This window comes from Tachysurus vachellii, chromosome 22 (genome assembly GCF_030014155.1).
Source record: "Tachysurus vachellii isolate PV-2020 chromosome 22, HZAU_Pvac_v1, whole genome shotgun sequence".
Taxonomy (NCBI): Eukaryota; Metazoa; Chordata; class Actinopteri; order Siluriformes; family Bagridae; genus Tachysurus; species Tachysurus vachellii.
Window position 1 is genome coordinate 10,483,747 of NC_083481.1, and position 21,660 is coordinate 10,505,406.

Genomic DNA, 21,660 nt, shown 5'->3' on the forward strand with positions numbered 1-21,660 from the left:
AGAGAAACTTCAGAAGAATCAAGGCTTTCACAATACCAACATTTTGACTTTTCGTGTAGAATAGTACACTAAACAAGCTAAATTAATCAATATTTGTTAAAAAAATATATATACATACACACGATATATATATCTATATATCTCTATATATATATCCCATATATATATATATATATATATATATATATATATATATATATATATATATATATATATATATATATATATATATATATATATATATATATCCCATTGCAGTCATTCTGATTGATGGCACAAGGTTTTTCCATTTTTATGAATAATGCTGTGAAATTCTGTGAATAAATCATGACTCAAGTGGCAAGTTGTCCACCACCCAAGTTCTCCCCCAAAAAAATGTACATGATGTTAATTATTAGGGGGGGAACTCTTTATGCCCCCCTGTGATTTCAGGTGGTTTTAATTCAAGGTTCCTGATGAAATGATAAACAGTTTTAATTACTGATTCTGAACTCAATTCTGACCTTGTAGATGTTCAGTATATTTTTATAATAGATTATCTAGGTATGACTGTGCTTGCACAAAGCATGCCTCTTGCCCAGTTCTTTTTGTCCCTTCACTCTAACAGCAGACAGCATAGGTCCGAGTTTGTCCGTCTTAGCTTCACCAGTTTCTAACACTCTTGCTAACCTATTTGCTTTTACATTTAACCTAATTGGCATTGACCTGTAGCTAAAAGTATATAGTGCCCTAATTCTTTTGTAGTCTGTTTAGTTTTTTAATGCTGAATCCCCTAATGAGAAAATTGAGATGCGTTTTCCTCCCAACACTTATCAAATGTAGAGACCAATATAGCCCAGTACTTTACAAAACAATATAAAATATATATATATAAAACAAAATTAACTTAGTTATTTTGTTTCATGCAATCTTAAAATAAGGTGATTTAAAAAAATTACATGCTATACGAGTCAACACACAGTAAAATGTGCCTTCATTGAAACCTTTTGTCTAACCCTTCAAATTGTTGTCAAGGATGGGATGTTTTTCAGCCAGACATCTTGCCAAGTTCTTTGGTGGTTTTGGAGTCTCACCAGCAAGATAAGAAAACTAAGACCAAATCGAACCTAGGATGTACAGTCTTTCTTTGCACGTCACTTGTACCTGCTGCTAGAGCTAAGTTACATGACACACCCACATATTTCAATTTGCCTATAGGCAAAGCATGTCACATTAGTGACATTGTCATATTAAAATCTAAAGGATCAAACATTATAGATCTAAAACCTTTTAAGATATTGTTATATAGGAAAGAAATCAACCTTTCTATGCCTCATGCAACAAGGATTAAGACAATAAGCAAGTATAACAAACAAAACTAGTCTATGCAGACTGAACACTTTATTGCTTGTGTTTAGACTTGCTCTGGGGAGTAATCATGCCTCGAGGTAGCTTTAATTGAATATTTAAATATTCAAACTGCCATGCTATTTATCTTTGTGAGTACATGGGTATTTAAAGAAAAGAAAGATAAAATTTGTCATGATGCATTAAGCTGCATCATGATGAAATTTGGCTTTAAAATGTTTTGTGTAATAGTAAAATATATACGTGCAAAAAAGCCAGTACATACTATAATGTTTGTTTCAGGCTCTTAAAGCTTCATTAGCATTACTCATACAGGATGAACAGTAATACAGCACACCAAAGAGAGTTTCAGACAGCAGGGGAATAACTGGGTGTGTAAACACATCTGACTGGTTTAAGGGGGAGGTTTGGTTTTGTTGTCTTGTTTGTTTGTTGTTTTTTTTGTTTGTTTTTTTTGTTTATAAAAAGAACACTCCTAAAAATAATTAACTAATGAAGACAAACAGCATGAACAAAATTTATGGCTCTAAAGCAATAGAGCTGTAAGCTTTTTAAACATTCAACGGCGATTATAACTGTCTGAGTAGCTGATAATCATCATCACACAACCAAGCTGTTGTCATGTACCAAATAATTGTCATTTTAAGGCTAGCTAACCAATAAAAAAAAATTAAATAAAAATAAAAAAATAAACACTCAACATCAGATTTATTTTTATAGAATTTAGTTGTACAATGTTTTGAAAGTTGATCCATCCATGCAAGCAAAATGCCATTCAAGCAGGACACAACTCTGGTACTTAGTTATTTATAGATACTGTTATGACTTGCATTCAGTTAGTGTTATTAGAAAAATACATCTGAAAATTAGGGTCACTTCAAAGATGATGGTGTCTCAAATGTGTTGCTGAGTAGCTCGCTTATAGGTTCAAAACTAATGTACAAAACTAATCAAATTAAATGAACTCAGTAAACCTGTTAAAAAATTTCATCCCAGTCAAATTCACAGACGTCCCGCTGCTTTCTGGTGTTCTACCGAAACAAACGAAACTCCTCCAAAGTTTAATTCAGCCATGCACAGATTAATATAATCGATTTTACACACAGCTAGCACCAAGACCGCATCATATAAATTTTAAAACTATAAGAACAAGATGAAGTAGGTTGGATAAAGGATAATGAAAAAAACACATGGCAGATAAGTCTGGCCAGTTACCTCGACGCGACAATTAACAAGCTTCTTATGTGAATTTAAAATTCATTCATTCATTTTCTACTGCTTATCCGAACTACCTCGGGTCACGGGGAGCCTGTGCCTATCTCAGGTGTCATCGGGCATCAAGGCAGGATACACCCTGGACGGAGTGCCAACCCATCACAGGGAACACACACTCTCATTCACTCACACACTAGGGACAATTTTCCAGAGATGCCAATCAACCTACCATGCATGTCTTTGGACCGGGGGAGGAAACCGGAGTACCCGGAGGAAACCCCCGAGGCACGGGGAGAACATGCAAACTCCACACACACAAGGTGGAGGCGGGAATCGAACCCCGACCCTGGAGGTGTGAGGTGAACGTGCTAACCACTAAACCACCATGCCCCCGAATTTAAAATTTATTACTGCAAAATATGACTTAAATATAGACTTCTTTTTAAAGTTGACACAAAAATAGCTTATTCAGCTGGTTTGATTTATGGAAATATGCTATGTAAATAAATGTTACCAATAACACCAGTAACTTCCGGTGACCTTAATTACATCAAAGAAGATCTGAGGAAACAAGGTTGGAGACCCCTGATTGACACTAAGAGGACACAGCTTGTGTAACTGTTTCATAGAACAGCTTAAAATAATTACAACTGCTTTAACAACCTGCTAATTATAAAACCATTAGAAGCCAATCTCTGTATACCAAAATCTCTAAACTAGTTTTATTTGATTTAATTCGTTGTTCTATTTATGCTACAAAATGTACAAGAATAATCATAATGTACCGACAGGGTATTTATTATATAGTATGTCCCAATGGCATTTTTTAATTTAAGCCTAGTAGCCACAAGAAGAGAGACAGTGGTTTACCTTTAAGTCTAACTGCATTATTATTGGACAAAACTAACTGTACCTTGAGGAGGATGGCACTCCATAGTGATCTACACATGGAGCATCAACAATTTTCAAGATGGATTAGACAGACAAAAGGTCAGACAAAAAGGCTCAATATTAACCCCGGGTTAGGATAAAGTTTAAGAAGTTCTGGCACAGTCCAAAGTTTTCAGTATAGTGAAAGACTTGTGGAGTTATGGCAATGTATTTCAGCATTAATAAAAAATGAAAGTATAGTGCTTCAGTGGATGTGTACTCCCTTCCCGAGGGAAGGACAGTGAAATTCTCTAAACCGATGCTGCACTCCAACATTCATCCATATCTGGTGAGGGGCTCTTTAAAAATTCATTAATTTACAGCAAAAAATAGATTAAAGCACCCAGCTGAGCAAAACTAAAAATTTGGCTTCTGAATATCATTAATAATAAAAGCAGCCTGAAGGCTTGGGGGACTTTGCCTGAAGAATCCTTACTGGTTTGGTATCACTTACATCACCTTGGGAAAAATGTATTTTTAATCGTTACAAAAACAATCATTTAAAACATCATTTATGACTAGTTGCAAAATGAAATGCAAAAAAAAAGACTTTCACCTCTATGAACTGTTACTGCATCTGCAGAAGCTGAGAAGTGCAGTTGCAGTAAATACTCAGATTAAATAAAGTCCACATCAGTGTGATTATCACATGCAATCTTTGACACAGAGGTTTAAATACTTGAATGCACAGAGGGCTTACAGTATGACTGCAAATAGGATTCAAATTGGAACTAGGAAAGCATTTCCAGATAAATAAGTTCATAGCTTTTCTGCATTCCAGTGATGCACAGCATTGCTAATGAAGAGTGAGCTACTCCAGTCTCCTCTGTCCTTAAACAAGAAGCTGCAACTTAATGTAAAACATAGAGTAAAAGTTCCCACCTAGCCACATACAGCAAACATCTTTGCCACATTTGCAAACTGTTTTATAACTTGGGATAATTTATTTTTATATTCCTAATAACTTTGTATAAGGCATGAAGGAGAGCTGTTAGTTTTTAAAATGTTAAAAAATTTATAAGTCAGATATGACAGATTTCATGGGAGTTTAATCAATCATTTAAAAACGCACAAACCAGAAATTAACATTAAGGGAATTGCTTTTATTTGGTAAAACAACTTGTTTTTTTAAAGGAAACATTCATATTAACCTTGATCTTTAAGAACAAAACTTCAACATTCTTAGTATTTATGAAATCTTTAAAGGATGAAATAAAGCTGCAAAGAAAATTGGCACATTGAGGAAGGAGTTAATCCCTATTTTGTCAAATGTTAAGATTTTTACTGCCAATAAACTGGTAAATCCTAACAACCTTACTCTGTAGTAAAAGGTCATGTCTCTGTCCACGGGTCTAATAATGGTGAAAAGCACCAGAAACTTGCCATCTCGTCAATATGTGCTGAGTATGTACTGCAGCTATATTACAATCTAATGGCAATTTTTCCAGGTTTCTTTTTCTTTAAAAAAAAAAAAAAAAAAGAAAGAAAAGCAAACCCTGCTCATATGTTGTATTTACCCAGTTATTACTGATGTGTCACATTAGATATGCTGTATGATGTTAGACTTTCTTGACATATGGGCGATAGCCTACTGGTGAAAAGACTTTAGTAAACCTATCTTTATTATATCAAAGATGTTTGTTTATTTTTTTTTTAAGAATTGATTTTCTATCAAGAAGATGCATTTTATATTAGCATGCCCAGGATCAGTGTTTTGCAACCAAATTGATTATCCCCCACCCCTGTGTGTTACCCAGCAGCACAGGGATGTTTCTCTGAACACCTGTCAATCATTTTGAGTGTGGTACTGAGTGGAAAAGCAAAAATAGTGAAGTCAGTTGTGTACTAATGAGAAAAATGGGTAGTATATTTTAAAAACGCAGTCGGAAAATTTAGCTATTAACTTTGATGAACTTTGTTGGAATTATTCCCAAAATCAACAATGAACTAAATCCTGAGAAATATTACATTGCAGTTATAAGTAAATGCACAATAATAATTAAAGAGTAAGAGTATTTTATTCATTTGTGGCAGTCAGTAATCAATTAATTAAGCATTAAACATTATTGATTAATGTTTTAGTGCAAGGCGCATCACAATAGAAGTAGGCAGCAACAGAATCACAGTATACTACTGGCCCATATTGTGAAGCTCTAGATTATCAATGTTTTATTTATCCAAGATTGTAACTGCAGCTCTTATGAAATTCTCAACTTTATATACAACAAAGTAAAAACCTGAATAAGGAACACCACTTTATTGTTTCAAAACTACACTTGTGGAAAGCAGACAGGAGACATTCAAGTATACTGAAAAGTGTTTTTATCTAGTCTGAAGGCCATTTATTAACAGAGGTTTAATAAATATCTCAGGGACAGCGATTCAAATAACTGATTTAACACAGAGAAAAATGAAAACTCCAAAAGAAAGCTCATAAAGTGTTATGCGGTAGACACACACGTTCATACACTATATGGACATTAATATTGAAACACAGCTCTTAATTACTTGAATTTAGGTGTTTCAATTAGACCCATTGCAAAATGTATAAAATCAAGCACCTAATCATGCAGTCTGCATTCACAAACCTGTGACAACAGTGGGTGAATTCAATGGGTGAACTCAGTGAATTCAAACATGGTACTGTGATAGGATGCCACCTTTGCAATAAGTGTTTGTGAAATTTAATACCGGCTAGATATTCCACAGTCAACTGTAAATTGCATTATTGGACAGTGGTTTGGGAACAGCAGCAATTCAGACACGATGCAGAAGTCCACGTAATTCTCAGAGCAGGGTCACTGAGTGCTGAAGTGCATGGTGCGTAAAAGCTCTGCTGATTCCATAGCTGAATAGTTCCAACTTCCAATGGTGTTAATATCACTATAGAAAATGTACCTATATTAATGCTTCAGCGTACAAAGACATTTTGGAGAATTCTATGCATAAAACTAAGTGGGAGGAGTCGGTGAAGGCTCTTTTCTATTCCAGTGTGACTATGGATTTTTCTTTGTGCACTGGGGGTTGGATGTGTTTGGTGTGGAAGATATCAACTAGTCCACACAGAACCCTGATCTCAACCCCATCAAGCACCTTTTGGATGAATTGGAACAGACATTTCCAGCAAGGCCTTCAAGCCATCACTGCCTGACCTCACAAATGCTCTACAGAAACACTCCAAAATCTTTGGAAAGCCTGAGAAGTAGAGGAAGCAGTTATAGCTGCAAAGCAGGGACCAACTTCACATTAATGACTATGAATATAGAATGTGAGGTCAGTAAAGTCCCTGTTCGTGTAATAGTCAGGTGTTCCAATACTTTTTTCAAAAATAATTGCCCTTTTTTCACTGTAATGTAGATGTTTTCAACCAGAAGACAGTATACGGCTCAACGTTGCAAATGTAAAAAAAAATCTCAGTAATAACGTATTAAAAGAAAATGTACAGGGTTAGAGGGATTTGTGCTGAAACCCTAGATACAGTGCACACTGTGTATAACATCTGAAAAACCTCATTAAGCACAATATGCACAGCTCGCCAAAGACACAATGACAAAGCATCAAGGGAAGAGGCAGAAGACAATCTAGCTATATGAAACCATCCCATCTGGTGTCTAGCCTATGGCATCGTTTAGTGAAGATGGAGTGGGAGGAATGCAAAATGCCAGCAGTTTCCTGGTATGTTTAGGCTAAGAGGCAGGATACCCACTGTGAACTCCTTGGGCATAAAGGAAATCAGACTGTACACAATGATGCAACAAAGCCTGTCTTATAACCTGACATGTAAGTCATCATTACAGTTCTCACTTTGAGCCATTTAAAAAGTATAACTATATTTTTGAGACTGGATTGTATGACGCTCAAAATGCTTCTCCTTGCTATCGCTTTCATTCATATGTCAGAGGTTAACAATATTTTCACTAAATAAGTATGTCCTAATCCACACTAGCCTACTAACTAGTATGGCAGAATAGTACACAATCGTTTGTTACTGTGAAAATATTCATTTCAGTCACTGAAAAAATATTATAATATTAGAAGAATGCGTCAATGTAATTTTCTGTAGTTTTTCTACTCTTAAATATCAATAATGAAGTGAGTAACATAGGCTTCCAAGGTGATCAGTTCACTGATGTTAAGCACAGCTGTGACTGGGGTCATATGCATATGAAACATGAACTACTAGCCACATCACATTTCTAATCCATAAAACATTGAGAAACACTGAACACTGAGAAACACTGGTGGCACTCTCTGCAACTAGGATAATAGATAAAGGCAATGCTATAACTGTAGAGGCGAAGCATTTGCTTTTCATAGATTCATTTGTCATCTTTTTTCTCATTCATTTTTAAGTTTCTTTAGCAGGCCACATGATTAGAATGCTTGTAACAGATTAGGAGATATGGGATATTTCTTTCTTAAAATAAACATAGTAGAAGACCATACAGTTAAAACTCATGAAATTGCCCGTTATGGTTAATATGGTCTGTGTAATATGGTCTGGTTTGTGCCTGAAAAAAAGTAGTGGAGGACTGAGATTTTTCTTAAGTGAGGACAATGTAAGAAATCTGAGAGGTCAGTAAAAACACTTTCATAACACTAGGCATTAAGAGCTATGTGTCTCTGCTGTCCACTTTTGATCCAATCACCCAGGATGCATGTTATTGGCAGGTGCAAGTGGAGAGGGTGTGAACACCGCATACTCATCTACTAATGCACCCTCATCCCAGTAGAAGTCAGCCCTTTCAATCTACAACCTACCAGACATGTTCAGACAAGTAAACCACGGTTCGATCATTTTCTGTTTTCAGAGTGTCTACAACTCAATGACAAACAGGTCTGAAATTTTTAGACAGCCACATTCACAAATAATTTGTTATTCTAATTGAGGAACCGCCTCTCATCGAATCATATCCAAAACCGCAAGTGCTGTAGTGATATACAACTCAGTAAATGATCAAATAGGACATTTCATTGCAAAATGTTCTTTCAGTTGATCATATATCGTGGAGCGATGCATAGCCATTTGTATAATGTGCACTTTTACATCCATACATCACTGTGAACTAGAATCATATGGATCTGCATATCTGTACAAATAACAGCTGCTACTTTCAAAGCACAATACGAGCAATTACAAGCAATTTAGTCCATTTAAAATCATAGACACTAATTTAAATATCTGACACGAATAGTTTCTGATTAAGACGAGCCATTCAAATTAAATTTAAAAGTGCAAAAACACCGGCGGTATTCCGTGGAGGATTTTGTGGCAATCACCAACAACCATTATTAAAGTTCATTACAGTTAATATTGTCTTCTTACAAGTCATAGTCTGTTTCATTTAAACTGAATATGTTGGTTTGCCATCATGTTAACGTGGAAATGATTGATTCTGTTGATAAAAAGTTCTGGACAGTCTAATATACATGTAAACGTTTTTAAAATGAGCTGGATTACAGTGTAATAAATCTGTTCTGATGGTTTTATTAAATTTATTTTACAGTTAAAGGGCTTCCTTTACTACCCAACATCACCTTACAAGCACTGGGAGAACATTTTGTAGATAAATTAGGGGAAATCCCATCACTGACAGATGGCGGGCATTAAATCTATAGGTCAGAGTAGGGGATAAAGTACGTAGATCAGCAGGCATGAGATGTTTTAATGGCTTGTTTCTAAGAGACATCAGTATTTTAAGATATTCTAACTATTCAAGCGCCAAATCAAGTTCAACACACTGGTGTTATTTTTGCCTGTCAAAAAGACAAAACACAACAATGTGGCATCCGAGCAGCTCAGTGTCGATTAGTACGACATGAGGAAATGCTTTTAAAATGTTTTTTAGTCTTGGTAAAGATTTTATTTCGCAATATTGTGTCGGTTAGCGAGTTAGCCGTGTGGCTATAGGTTAGTACGCCATCAGTAAAGTGCAGTCACGCTTCTGCTTCGTGACACACTGGAGCTCAGAAAGGTTATAACGCTTTCCAGAGCAGTTATAACACGACATTTAACCTGTACAGCAGGAGACAGCGTTTGTTCTTGACAGGTTTCGGTTCAAGTTTGGAGAAACGAGTCAGAACCGAGTCATGTATGAAAGTTAGCTGAAGCTCGCGCAGACTTTAGCTTTAGCGCGCTAGTTCCCGTGGCGACCGCCAGCTAGTTGACGTCGGGTTTGTTGCTAACTAGCTGGTGACCAACCAAAGTTCTGCAAAACTGTCTGGATGTTACGAGCGTCTCGGTCCGATCTAATACACATCATGACGCGTGTTAAGCAGAGCAGGCCCTGTGTGCTCAGTTAATCCACACAGCCTCGCTGCAACACGCCCCCAAGTAAAAGTCGTCCATTTCACGGGCCTCACGTCAACTTGAACCCGCCGTAGCTAACGTTAGCTAGCTCGCACTTACCCGGGGATTTCAGACACGGCTGTCCTGTTGAGCAAAGCAGTCCAGGTTAGTCAAAGTTAACTGTCCCCTCCGGTTCCTTTTCGGTTTAAAAATAAAGCTTACTCTTTCTTGGTTAAAAAGTGACTGAGCTGTGTAGGTTTGACCGCAGGTTAGAGGCTAGCTGTCCCTCTACCGGTGTGTCCGTGTCTCCCCTCCGCCTCTCCCGTGTCTTTCCCGTTCGTCTTTCTCTGGACAGCTAACATCCGGGCACTTGCGCTTTGCTCCGCTCTCAAAAATCTGGATCTACTTTTTGTGCTTCAGCCGCAGAACGCAGCACTGTACAAGTGCGCGAGGAAATTAGGTCCAAATTAGTTCACGTTCGCAGGATGTCTTAAATAATTCAATTCACTGTAAATCTTAACAATTTATTTGTGTGCATCAGGGTATAGAAATTAATTTTACATTTTATAAATGTTTTTTCTTGTCCTACAGAAGTTGAACGTAATTTCATTGTGTGCAACATAGCTGTGGACCTTGAAGGGGGTCCATCATTGTTATTTATTATACAGTTCTTAAATAAATACAAATATAAATGGTTATTAGCATATATGACAGGTTAATCCGATTTCAACGGGTTTAATCTAAACTGTAATTAAAATATTCAGCTTTATTGGGATATTTTCTATTTTAAAATAATAGAACTAATTTATTGATATTAGATAAATTATACACACACACCTTCTACCTGTCTCCCCTCCGCCTTTCAGCTTTTTGGACAGCTTTTTGTCAACCATCCACTGATCCATTGTTATATTGTGTAATTGTTCAATGGAAAGGGATCTGCTAACCTTTTAAGCACTACTAATCTATCTATCCATCCATCCATCTATCTATCTATCTGTGTGTTTGTATGACAACCATATAAAAGACCCACAGTGAGTAGGAATTCTATGGTTTGAAGAGATCCCAGACCTTGAAGTAACTGTAAGGCTACAGTATTCTAAAATTGCCAGTCTGTACAACCCTGGTGAGCATACTGAATCTTAATATGGAAAGGCTACAATAAAAGAAGGTTACATCAGGTTTCACTTGTGACAGTCAAGAAAAGAAATTCAAGGTTATCATGTAAAAACACCCAAAATGGACAGTTGAAGATTAGAAATATAAAATCATTTGGTCTGTTTTTCCAGGCTTTTATTGTGCAGTTTAGGTGTAACTGTGTAAAATCGCTCAAATTGAAAAATGCGGAAAAATGTTGCCTGGTCTGATCAGTCTCAAGTTTTACAGATGGTAGGGTCAGAATTTAGTATCAACAGCATGAATCTATTCACTTAAATTGTCATTAAGTGTTATTATTGAGAAAACTTATCGTTACTATCCCATCTTCTAATGGTTACTTCCAGCATAATAATGTGCCATGCACAAAGTCACAAAATATACAACAGTTATGTGATGCAATCATGTGAAAATTTCAAAGGAATATTACTTGCGAAATAAATTCCATGAAGTATTGATGCTGTTCTGAGAGCCAAACAAAAAGGGTTTGGGGATGAGTGTTGGGGATAGGTTTGCATATATTTACAGTGCCCAATGAAAATGAAAAATGATGAACAAAATGTTTAGAAATAAATATCTGAAAAGTGTGGCGTGCCCTCCTGAGTCATAGAATAGGGAGAATACTTTCAGAGAATCAGAGTCAGGGAAAACTTTGTAGAATCACCTTTTTGCTGCAATTACATTGCAATTTTGTACAATTACACAATTGTACAAGTGTACAATTATAAAGTCATTTGGGGTCAACTTCATGTCTCCAGCTTTGCACATCCAGAGAGTGACATTTTTGCCCATTCTTCCTTGCAAAATAACTCAAGCTCACTCAGATTGGATGGAGAGTGTCTGTGAACAGCAATTTTCAAGTCTCACCACAGATTCTAAATTGAATGTAGGTCTAGATACTCTATATATATGTGTGTGTATATATATATATATATATATATATATATATATATATATATATATATATATATATATATATATATATACATTCATTCATCTTCTACCGCTTATCCGAACTACCTCGGGTCACGGGGAGCCTGTGCCTATCTCAGGCGTCATCGGGCATCAAGGCAGGATACACCCTGGACGGAGTGCCAACCCATCACAGGGCACACACACACTCATTCACTCACGCAATCACACACTAGGGACAATTTTCCAGAGATGCCAATCAACCTACCATGCATGTCTTTGGACCGGGGGAGGAAACCGGAGTACCCAGAGGAGAACATGCAAACTCCACACACACAAGGTGGAGGCGGGAATCGAACCGTGACCCTGGAGGTGTGAGGCGAACGTGCTAACCACTAAGCCACCGTGCCCCCATATATATATATATATATATATATATATATATATATATATATATATATATATATATATATATATATATATATATATATATATATATATATATATATATATATATATATATATATATATACATACCTGTTTTTTTTTTTTCCAGAAAAAAGTATATATATATATATATATATATATATATATATATATACTTTTTTTCTGGAACACAACAAAAAAATTAAATATAAATTCCACCTGACAATATTTTCCAATTCCAGAGAGATCATCCCTATGTAAATATTGATAATGGAGTCTAAAAGCTCCAGAAATCTATTTTATAACATCTCACTATTAACTGTTTCAACACTGATTTGTCTATTGTGTATCAGAGATATTTAGAAGGATGTCTAGGCGAACTGTCCTGTGTGCCATGATGGCACATCTTGGCATTCTTTTGTAATATCAGGGTGTATTTGAATAATGTTGGTACCAAAATAAAGGTAACGTGTGAGATTGCTACAGAGCTGTTAAAATAAGTATATATATATATTACCAGATTGGAGTAAGAGAAGATGGAACACAGCAAAAATAAAAAAAATAAAACTTCTGCCTGACAAAATATTTAAATTTCTATCTCTTTGAATTCATCCAGTAAAAACCTAAAAACTCCAGAAAATCTATTTTATAACATCTCACCATTAAATGTTTTAAGTTTGATTTATCTATTGTGTATCAGAGATATTATAGATAGGATTTTGTAGATGCACACTCTCCTGTGCCAGGCACATGTTGCCACACCTCTGTATCTGAGTTTCATCAGAACGTAAAAGTTAATTTTATTAAATTATATGTCACTATAGGTGTTCATTCCATCCAAATATAACTGACCAAATAAACACAAATAATCCATAATAAATTCCTGGTTACATACCTTACTCAAAGGTATTCCTGTATGCCATTCAGATGATTTTTAAGCACAATGTTTTGGTCTGGGAAACATACCTGTTTTTATGGGGTTTTTAAACCCAACAGTTTTCCTTTTTGTGCGTTTTCAAAAAAAAATCCTGTAGAAAGTTGTCAGTGAATTTAAATTACTGCCTCTTTCTCAGGTACTATGTAAATATGTAAATACTTCCTATTTAAATGTTTTCTGTTCTCATGCCAGATATGTATGTATGTATGTATGTATGTATGTATTCAATTCAATTCAATTCAGTTAATTTGTATAGCCCTTTTAACAATTCCCATTGTCTCAAAGCAGCTTTACAGAAGTATGGAAACAGAAGAGAGAGAAAAAAGAAATAAATATGTAATAAAAAGAAGAAGAAAAAATAAGGATAAAAATAAATAAATGAATATATAGAATTAAAGTTTAAAATTAATTTTAAAAAGATTAACTTAAAATTTAAAATACTATATATATATCCCTATCCCTACTGAGCAAGCCGGAGGTGACGGCAGCAAGGAAAAACTCCCTGAGATGATATGAAGAAGAAACCTTGAGAGGAACCAGGCTCAGAAGGTAACCCATCCTCATTTGGGTGACAATCAACAGTAAATACAGTTTATAATAGTGCAACCAAAAGCTGCGTAGGAACTAATGGGTCAGCACAAACTCTAAGTTCAGTACAGACCTGATTGCTGATAAAGACCAGACCATACAGATGACTGACACAACATTGGTTCAAAAGAAGGCATGACAGTCTCTGGGTGGCTCCATCCACAACAATTCCATGAGACATGCAGATCAATCCATGGCAGGGTGACCACCAGGCGACAAGACTCCAACCAGCAGTAGAACATCAGGATTGACGATGTAGCTCCGTAAGAAGAGACGATTCTTCTAGGTTCTCTGAACACCAGGGAGCTCGGGAGTGGCATATATAGCTTGACAAAGACATAAAAAATTGTTAGATATGGCTGTGTTCAGGTTATAGACAATGTAAATTATGTGCAAAGTGCAGACATTGACTCCGGCAAGACTAGCTATGACAGTATAACTAAAAGGCTAGAGCCAGAGGGTGTGACAGACATGAGGGCTTCCTGGGATGTAAAGGGTCTCACCACTCCACAGTCTGCAAACCTGAGTGACTTGGGTGGTAAGCCGACAACATCCAGACATCCCAGTTCACCAAACAATCTATGCCCATGAACCCTCCAGATCTACTACTTTACAAAAGAAAAGCTATTCATAAACAGCTAGACTAAACAAATGTGTTTTTAGCCTGGACTTAAATACTGAGACTGTGTCCGAGTCCCGAACACTAATTGGAAGTCTGTTTCATAACTGTGTGGCTCTGTGAGAAAAAGCTCTGCCCCCTGCTGTAGCCTTTTGTAGTTGAGGTACTACCAAATAGCCTGCACCTTTTGATCGAATTAGGCATGACGGATCAAAAAACAAAAACAAAAGATCTCTCAGGTACTGTGGCACGAGACCATTAAGTGTTTTATAGGTTAATAATAGCATTTTATAATCCATGCAAAACTTGACTGGAAGCCAATGCAATGAGGATAAGATAGGGGTGATCTGTTCATATATTCTGGTTCTAGTTAGGACTCTAGCTGCTGCGTTCTGGACTAACTGGAGCTTGTTTATGCTCCTACTGGAACATCCAGACAGTAAAGCATTACAATAATCCAACCTAGTGTTAACAAATGCATGAACTAGTATTTCTGCATCATGTAATGACATCATATTTCTTATCTTATCAATATTTCTGAGATGAAAGAAGGCTAACCTTGTGATATTATTTTTGTGAGCTTCAAATGAGAGACCGGTATTAACAATGGGCCTAAAACAGAACCTTGCGGAACACCGAACATTACCTTTTTTATTGTTTATTTAGAGTGGTCACCATTTAGATATACGAACTGATATCCTTCTGTCAAATAAGACCTGATCCAGGAGAGGGCACAATCCTGATTAGAGGCCAGTAACAGGTTGTTTACAACTTTAACCAGGCTGTCTCTGTGCTATGATAAGGCATAAATCCTGACTGATACATTTCATGAATATTATTCCTATGTAGGTATGAGCATAACTGCTGAGCTACAACCTTTTCTAGTATCTTGGAGATAAAGGAAAGGCTTGATATTGGCCTATATCAAAGGTTTGAGAACTGCTAGCTTAAAAGATTTCGGCACATAGCCAGTGCTAAGGGAAGAATTTATTATCTTTAGAATGGGATCAGTAGCTACTGGTAAGTTATCTGTTTAAAGAAACACATGAGTAAGGGATCCAGTATGCAGGTTGATAATTTTGAAGAAGAAATCAGTGAAAATAAAACATGTATGAATGTATGTATGTATATATGTACCAAGAGCACCTTAATGTGTGTCTGTGCACACTTGGCGAATAAAGCTGATTCTGATAATCCTGAAACACCAAAGTTAAGAGCAAATTTAGTGTCATGGCTGCTCAGGTGTTTTGTGTATTTTTTCCTTCTAATTCTGTGAATATTGGCCACACAGTGATGATTCCACTTTTTATTTCTGAAGTATTTATTAATTAGGTGACTTCTGAAGGCAATTGGTTCCACTGGACCTTAGTTAGGGGCATCGGAGTAAATGGGGCTGAATACAAATGCATGCCAAACCTTTCAGATATTTATTTGTAAATATCAGAATCAGTGTGTGCAGAGACACAAGGAGTTTGTTGTGGTTTTTTAAGGTGCTCTTACATACATACATACATACATATTTGGCATGAGAACAGTAAACATTTAAATAGTAAGGATTTAGATATTTACGTAGTACTTGAGAAAGAGGCAGTAATTAGAGATGGAGAATGAATTACAGAATTAATTACAGAACACATGTAATAACCCTGTATTAGCTGTTTAAGCCAGATATGGCATGGGGGGTGCCTAGCTGTTTTAGTGCACAGAGATCTGTAGCGTCTTCCTGAAGGTAGAAGTGCAAACAGGTTGAGGCCGGGGTGAGAGGGGTCTGTGATGATGTTACCTGCCTGTTTCTTCACGCTAGAGTTGTACAAGCCATTTAAGGCATTCTTATTAAGGCCATAGCAGAGTGATTTACATTTATTTTAAGGGCCTTGCTCAGGGGCCCGGCAGTGGCAGCTTGGTGGACCTGGGATTTGAACTCATGACCTTCCATCCAGTAGTCCAACACCTTAACCACTAGGCTACCACATTCCAAGTCCTGAAGGTTGGGCAGGTGAACACCAATGATCCATTCTGCTGTCCTAACAGTCCGTTGCAGTCTTCTTCAGTAAATCTGATTTGTTCTATGACCCAAAACAATCAGTTATAGACGAGTACAGAACCGACTCAATAACAGCTGAGTAAAACTGTCATCTGTGCCTGTGGCAGGTTGAACTTTTTCAGTTGACGAAGGAAGTTCAACTTTTGCTGGGCCTTTTCCACAATGCAGTCAATTGTGAAATATCATCACATAAAACACCAATAAAACACATTTTACTTGTGGTTGTAACATGACAAAATGTGGAAAGGTTTAGTGGGTATGAATATTTTTGCAAGACACTGTACTTATCCAACATTCGGCTCCAAACTATTAGAAACTAAATCTGTCTGTGTGTGTGTGTGTGTGTGTGTGTGTGTGTGTGTGTGTGTGTGTATTTTTATTGGAACAACACTGCCCCCAACATGGTCAATGAAGACTACTGTAAATAAGTATTCTGTTCAGTTTTATCTTAACTACTCTAAACTGTACATATTTTAAAATACAAGCAAATCAAATTCATCTTCACTATATTTGTTTGTTTTGCATGTAGAAATAATAAACGTAATTAGGTGTTAAGTTTTCCGGCCACAAACTTTTATTTTGAACTTTTGAAGTCTGTTCCCCGTTTCCTTTCACACAATGATCCAATCAGGGCAGACAAACTCACACACGTGTCGCCCACCAGGAAGTTGAGTTGCGGCCACCTTTCAAAACAAAAGTTTAAACTCCTCTGACAGTTAGTTGTGGTGATCTGATAACACATGTTCATACACAGTTAGATAAATTATATGTAAAATAACCGTACTGCATGTTAAATTTTAGCTTTATATAATGAGCAAAACAGTGAAATCTGCTTTTTTTTGTTTACGAGTATTCTGTAACGTAAGAGTAAATGTGCCTTTAGTTTCTAGTAAACAGATTCTGACACGTTACTTCATCAGAATGTAGTTCCTATAGTTATAACATGGGTAGCAGATTCTGATAAGAAAATCTAGTCCAGAGTATATAAGCAATTTAATAAAATGATCCTTTTCAACATAATCACTGGTGAAGTCATTATTAAAGAAAATTGATTTTACTCCAGAGACAAAACAGACGTAGCTGTACAATGTTTAATTTATAGGGTTTATACATAAAAAATGTATAAATACATGTATTTACAACTTTTTTTTTTTAAAGTTCCCCTCACACACTTTTTCCACATAAAAATGTAACATACTTTATTTTTTCACACATTTTCCACACACATAAGTAGGCAGGTTTTTTGTGTATTCGGTAAATTAACCCTCCTATTGTCCTCCTATACAAATTAGGAGCGCTGAGTCAACTTGACCTTGTCTGTTTTGACTGCTTATAAAAAATGAAGTATATATGATAGCCTTTTTTTCACCTTTTTAGTCAAACTTGTTTCCAACATATTAACATATATTTTGCAAAAAATATATATATATATTTATATTTGGAATAATAAACCTTATTTATATACAAAAATGCCTAATTTTTTAGTAAAAAAAATTTTTTTTAAATTATTTTCACTATAGAGGCACAAAAGATAATGCACAATTACAGGCTGGTATATTTCAAGGGCAGGAGATTGTTTTGAAACCATTTTGACCATTTTTAATGTCAGCAAATAATAAAACCTGTTTTTTTACCAGGCCAAATTGACTTGAATGGTTATAAATCAAAATTCTACAATTATCACCATTCTGAGTATAATATCTATTTTACACTTGTAATATGTATTTTGCCCACCTGATGTCATCTGATCAACCAACAACAGGCCACACACACACACACACACACTCACACACACACACATGCACACACACACAAACACACACACATATTGGGCATTGCATTTCATTAGGCCTCCAGAAAAAAAAAGCTACGCATTTGTAAATATTTCTCACTTTTGATATACCTTTGCCTAGCGGAGGGCAAAATATGATCTACCGAAATGATGCTACACACACACACAAACACACACACACACACACACATTTGAAATGTTTACAAATGTGTAGCTTTTGTTTTGTCTGGAGACCAACTGAATTGCAATGCCCAATGCTTTGAACAGTGTTTGTGTGTGTGTGTGTGTGTGTGTGTGTGTGGCATCATTTCGGTAGATCATATTTTGCCCTCTGATAGGCGAAGGCATATCAAAAGTGTGAAATATTTACAAATGTTTGGCTTTTTTTCTTTTCAGGAGGCCTAATGAAATGCAATGCTCGATTTGTGTGTGTGTTTGTGTGCATGTGTGTGTGGGGTGTGATTGTGTGTTTTGGGTGTGTGTGGTAGTGGACATTTTATGTGTGCATTTTTGTATGTATGTTCATTGCGTTGAAAGGGGCAAAAGTGTGACCTATTGCCCCACTAAATGTGGCCGGGTCAAAAGGACCCAAGCTGTTCCAAAGCGCAAAGTATATATTGTTAATAGACAAAATTAATTTTCATTGCAAAGTTCATAATTTGGAACAATCCTGGTAAATTTCAGGCAAATATGTGGAAGAAAACCCAAGTTATGACACATTAAATTCTTCCAGCCGGGTCAAAAAGACCCAGGGAAAATAGAAAGGTCAAAAATATTTCCACCTTCCACAGTGTTCACACTGCACCCGACACAGGAAAATTAATACATCAGTAATTTAAAACAATAAATCTTTTTAGAAAGGGAACACTTTAACGGAAAAATATTTTGCTATAACAAAGAGCAGTTGGGACATCATTGGATTGTTGACCATTTGTTGAATTACAATATTTTCATTTCAAAGCCCAAGTATACTTTTGAAGACATTAATGGTTATTCAAGCCACACTTAAATTTTTTACATGTTTCTTTAAGCACTGTAAAAGTATTGATGTGAACTGAAGGTGTGGGATGAATTTGATTCCTTATAATTTCAATCATGCTATTTTCGGCGTTACCCTCCAACATGGAACACACCATACAGTAGACCTCTGCATTTCCTAGAACACAGTGATTGAAATCGGATCTATTACAATCAGAGGTGTCAAGTAACAAAGTACAAATACTTCGTTACTTTACTTAAGTAGAAATTTTGAGTATCTATACTTTAATAGAGTAATTGTTTTTTAGCAGACTTTTTACTTCTACTCCTTACATTTTCACGCAATTACCTGTACTTTCTACTCCTTACTTTTTAAAAATAGCCTCGTTACTGGTTTTTTTTTTTTTTTTTTTTTTGTTACTCCTATTTCATTTCGGCTTGATTTAATTTCGGCTTGCCATCATTCAAAAAACCTATCAAGATAAATCGCGCTATCCGGATAGAGTGAATTTGATTGTGGTTGGATGAGAAGAATAAACATATACCATTCCGACACCCTGTTGGTTTGTACATGACCCATCGCACGTGCACATGACACAAATCACGTCACAGGCTTTCAGAAACTCGCCATCTAATTTAAAAAAGCATATTGAGGTAAGTTGAAATTTTGTTATCAGTCAATTACTAACAAATTCGACTTTAGCCAAACGTTATCTGAGCTTCAATTATTGCTACATTTGTAAGTTAATTGTGCAAAGCTATAGTTTTTGTTATTATCAGTCGATTATTGACAATATTGTAGTGACCTAGTAACGTACTAATAATAATAAATTTGCAATGTTTTCTGTGGCAAACTTGGGTAGATGCCAATGGTTTGCTTGCTACCAGAAGGCAATGATGCAAACTAGTTTGGTGGCTCGGTGTGAGATTTGTAATTCAACTTTAACCAATTATTACCTGAGCTTATATTGTTACTATATGCAATATTTGTAAGTTAATTGTGCAAAGTTATAATCTACAGCTGGTTGATAAGTTACGTACCAAAGATAGTCATGATCCTGTCTGTGTATGAGAGTGCATGCACCTGTATGGGGCCCTATGGGTCCTTGTAAAGAGGTAATAGGCCCAACTATTAGCCAAATATTGTTGTTTAAAATTATTTTACTGCTAATTTTCAGTCATGCCAGCAGCTGCTTGTGGTCCTAAAACAGCTTTAAAGAGATAGTCCACCCAAAAAGAAAAATTCTGTCATCATTTTCTCATACCCATGTTGTTTTAAATCTGTATGAATTTCTTTATTCTAATGAACTTCTTTTCCTCCGTGAAGAAGACCAGCCCTCTTGAAACGACCCATCAGTTGGATGCGTACCTGGGGCGCCCAGGAGACACAGTAGAGGTACTGAAGTCCTTCCCAGCTGTGTGCCAGCTATCACTTAAGCTTAATACAACACTCCCTGCCTCAGCAGCCTGTGAAAGACTGTTTAATGTTGCAGGGCTGATCTTCAGGCCAAGAAGAGCATGCATTGGCTCAAATAACTTTGAGAACCAGCTGCTTTTGTGGATGAACAAAGCCTATTAGTAACTCTTTGTCGCATGTTGTTTAAGTCCAATACTTATAGCCAACTATTCATATCTTCCGCTCCATGAAACACAGCTCAGTAGTACACATATATGGTTCTTTAATGTAGTTGCATTGTACTAAAATGCGTTCTTTTTCAATGGGCATATACAGTATGTGGCTGAAACAGGTACCCTAGTGCATCCCAAATTTTTCAACATTATCATATTAATATAACATTATAGTCATCATGACCTTTAGAAATATGTTTTTTAAGGAGGTTTGGTAGTGAACAATAGGCCCCTGTGGCACAGCCTATGTTTTTGTCCTTAATGGCATTTTTTTCTTGCATTACTTTTACTTTTATACTTTTAAAGTAGTTTTGAAACCAGTACTTTTACACTTTTACTTGAGTAAAAAGCTTGAGTTGATACAACTTCTACAGAAGTATTTTTAAACCCTAGTATCTATACTTCTACCTGAGTAATGAATGTGAATACTTTTGACACCACTGATTACAATGAACAAAACAATCCATATAAAGTTCATCCAAGTATAGTACAAATATTTAAATTTAGATTTACAAAATGAGACTTGACAATCCATAGTGTGACAGAGTAAGACTATAATTTGATGTAAAATTTGTACTGTAAATGTCCAGCATAGTGTTTTTGTATTCTCACTTTTTGATCAGATATTTCTGTGCATGAGTGTCTTGTCCAGTACATTTTGAGTTTGATTTATTTGACATTTTGCTTTTTTTACTTTACATTTACAATTTACTAAACTTACCTCGATATTCCAGCAGTGTGCATGAAATCTCTTCACAGCTTAAACACTGCCATTTAAAAGATACAGTTCAGCAAAATG

At 35.9% G+C, this 21,660-nt stretch overlaps 1 protein-coding gene across 2 annotated transcripts in view; it reads right to left on the reverse strand.

The window, feature by feature from the left end:
* Nucleotides 1-10,173, reverse strand: part of foxj3 (forkhead box J3) — an 85,256-nt gene extending 75,083 nt beyond the window's left edge. The window contains exon 1 of one of the 2 annotated variants that reach the window (XM_060857722.1): nt 10,004-10,173. The gene's annotated coding sequence lies outside the window, so the exon portion shown is untranslated. Of the gene's footprint in view, nt 1-9,901 lie in introns of both variants that reach the window. The other variant, XM_060857721.1, reaches the window with a different exon arrangement.
* Between the last annotated feature and the right edge of the window lie 11,487 nt (nt 10,174-21,660).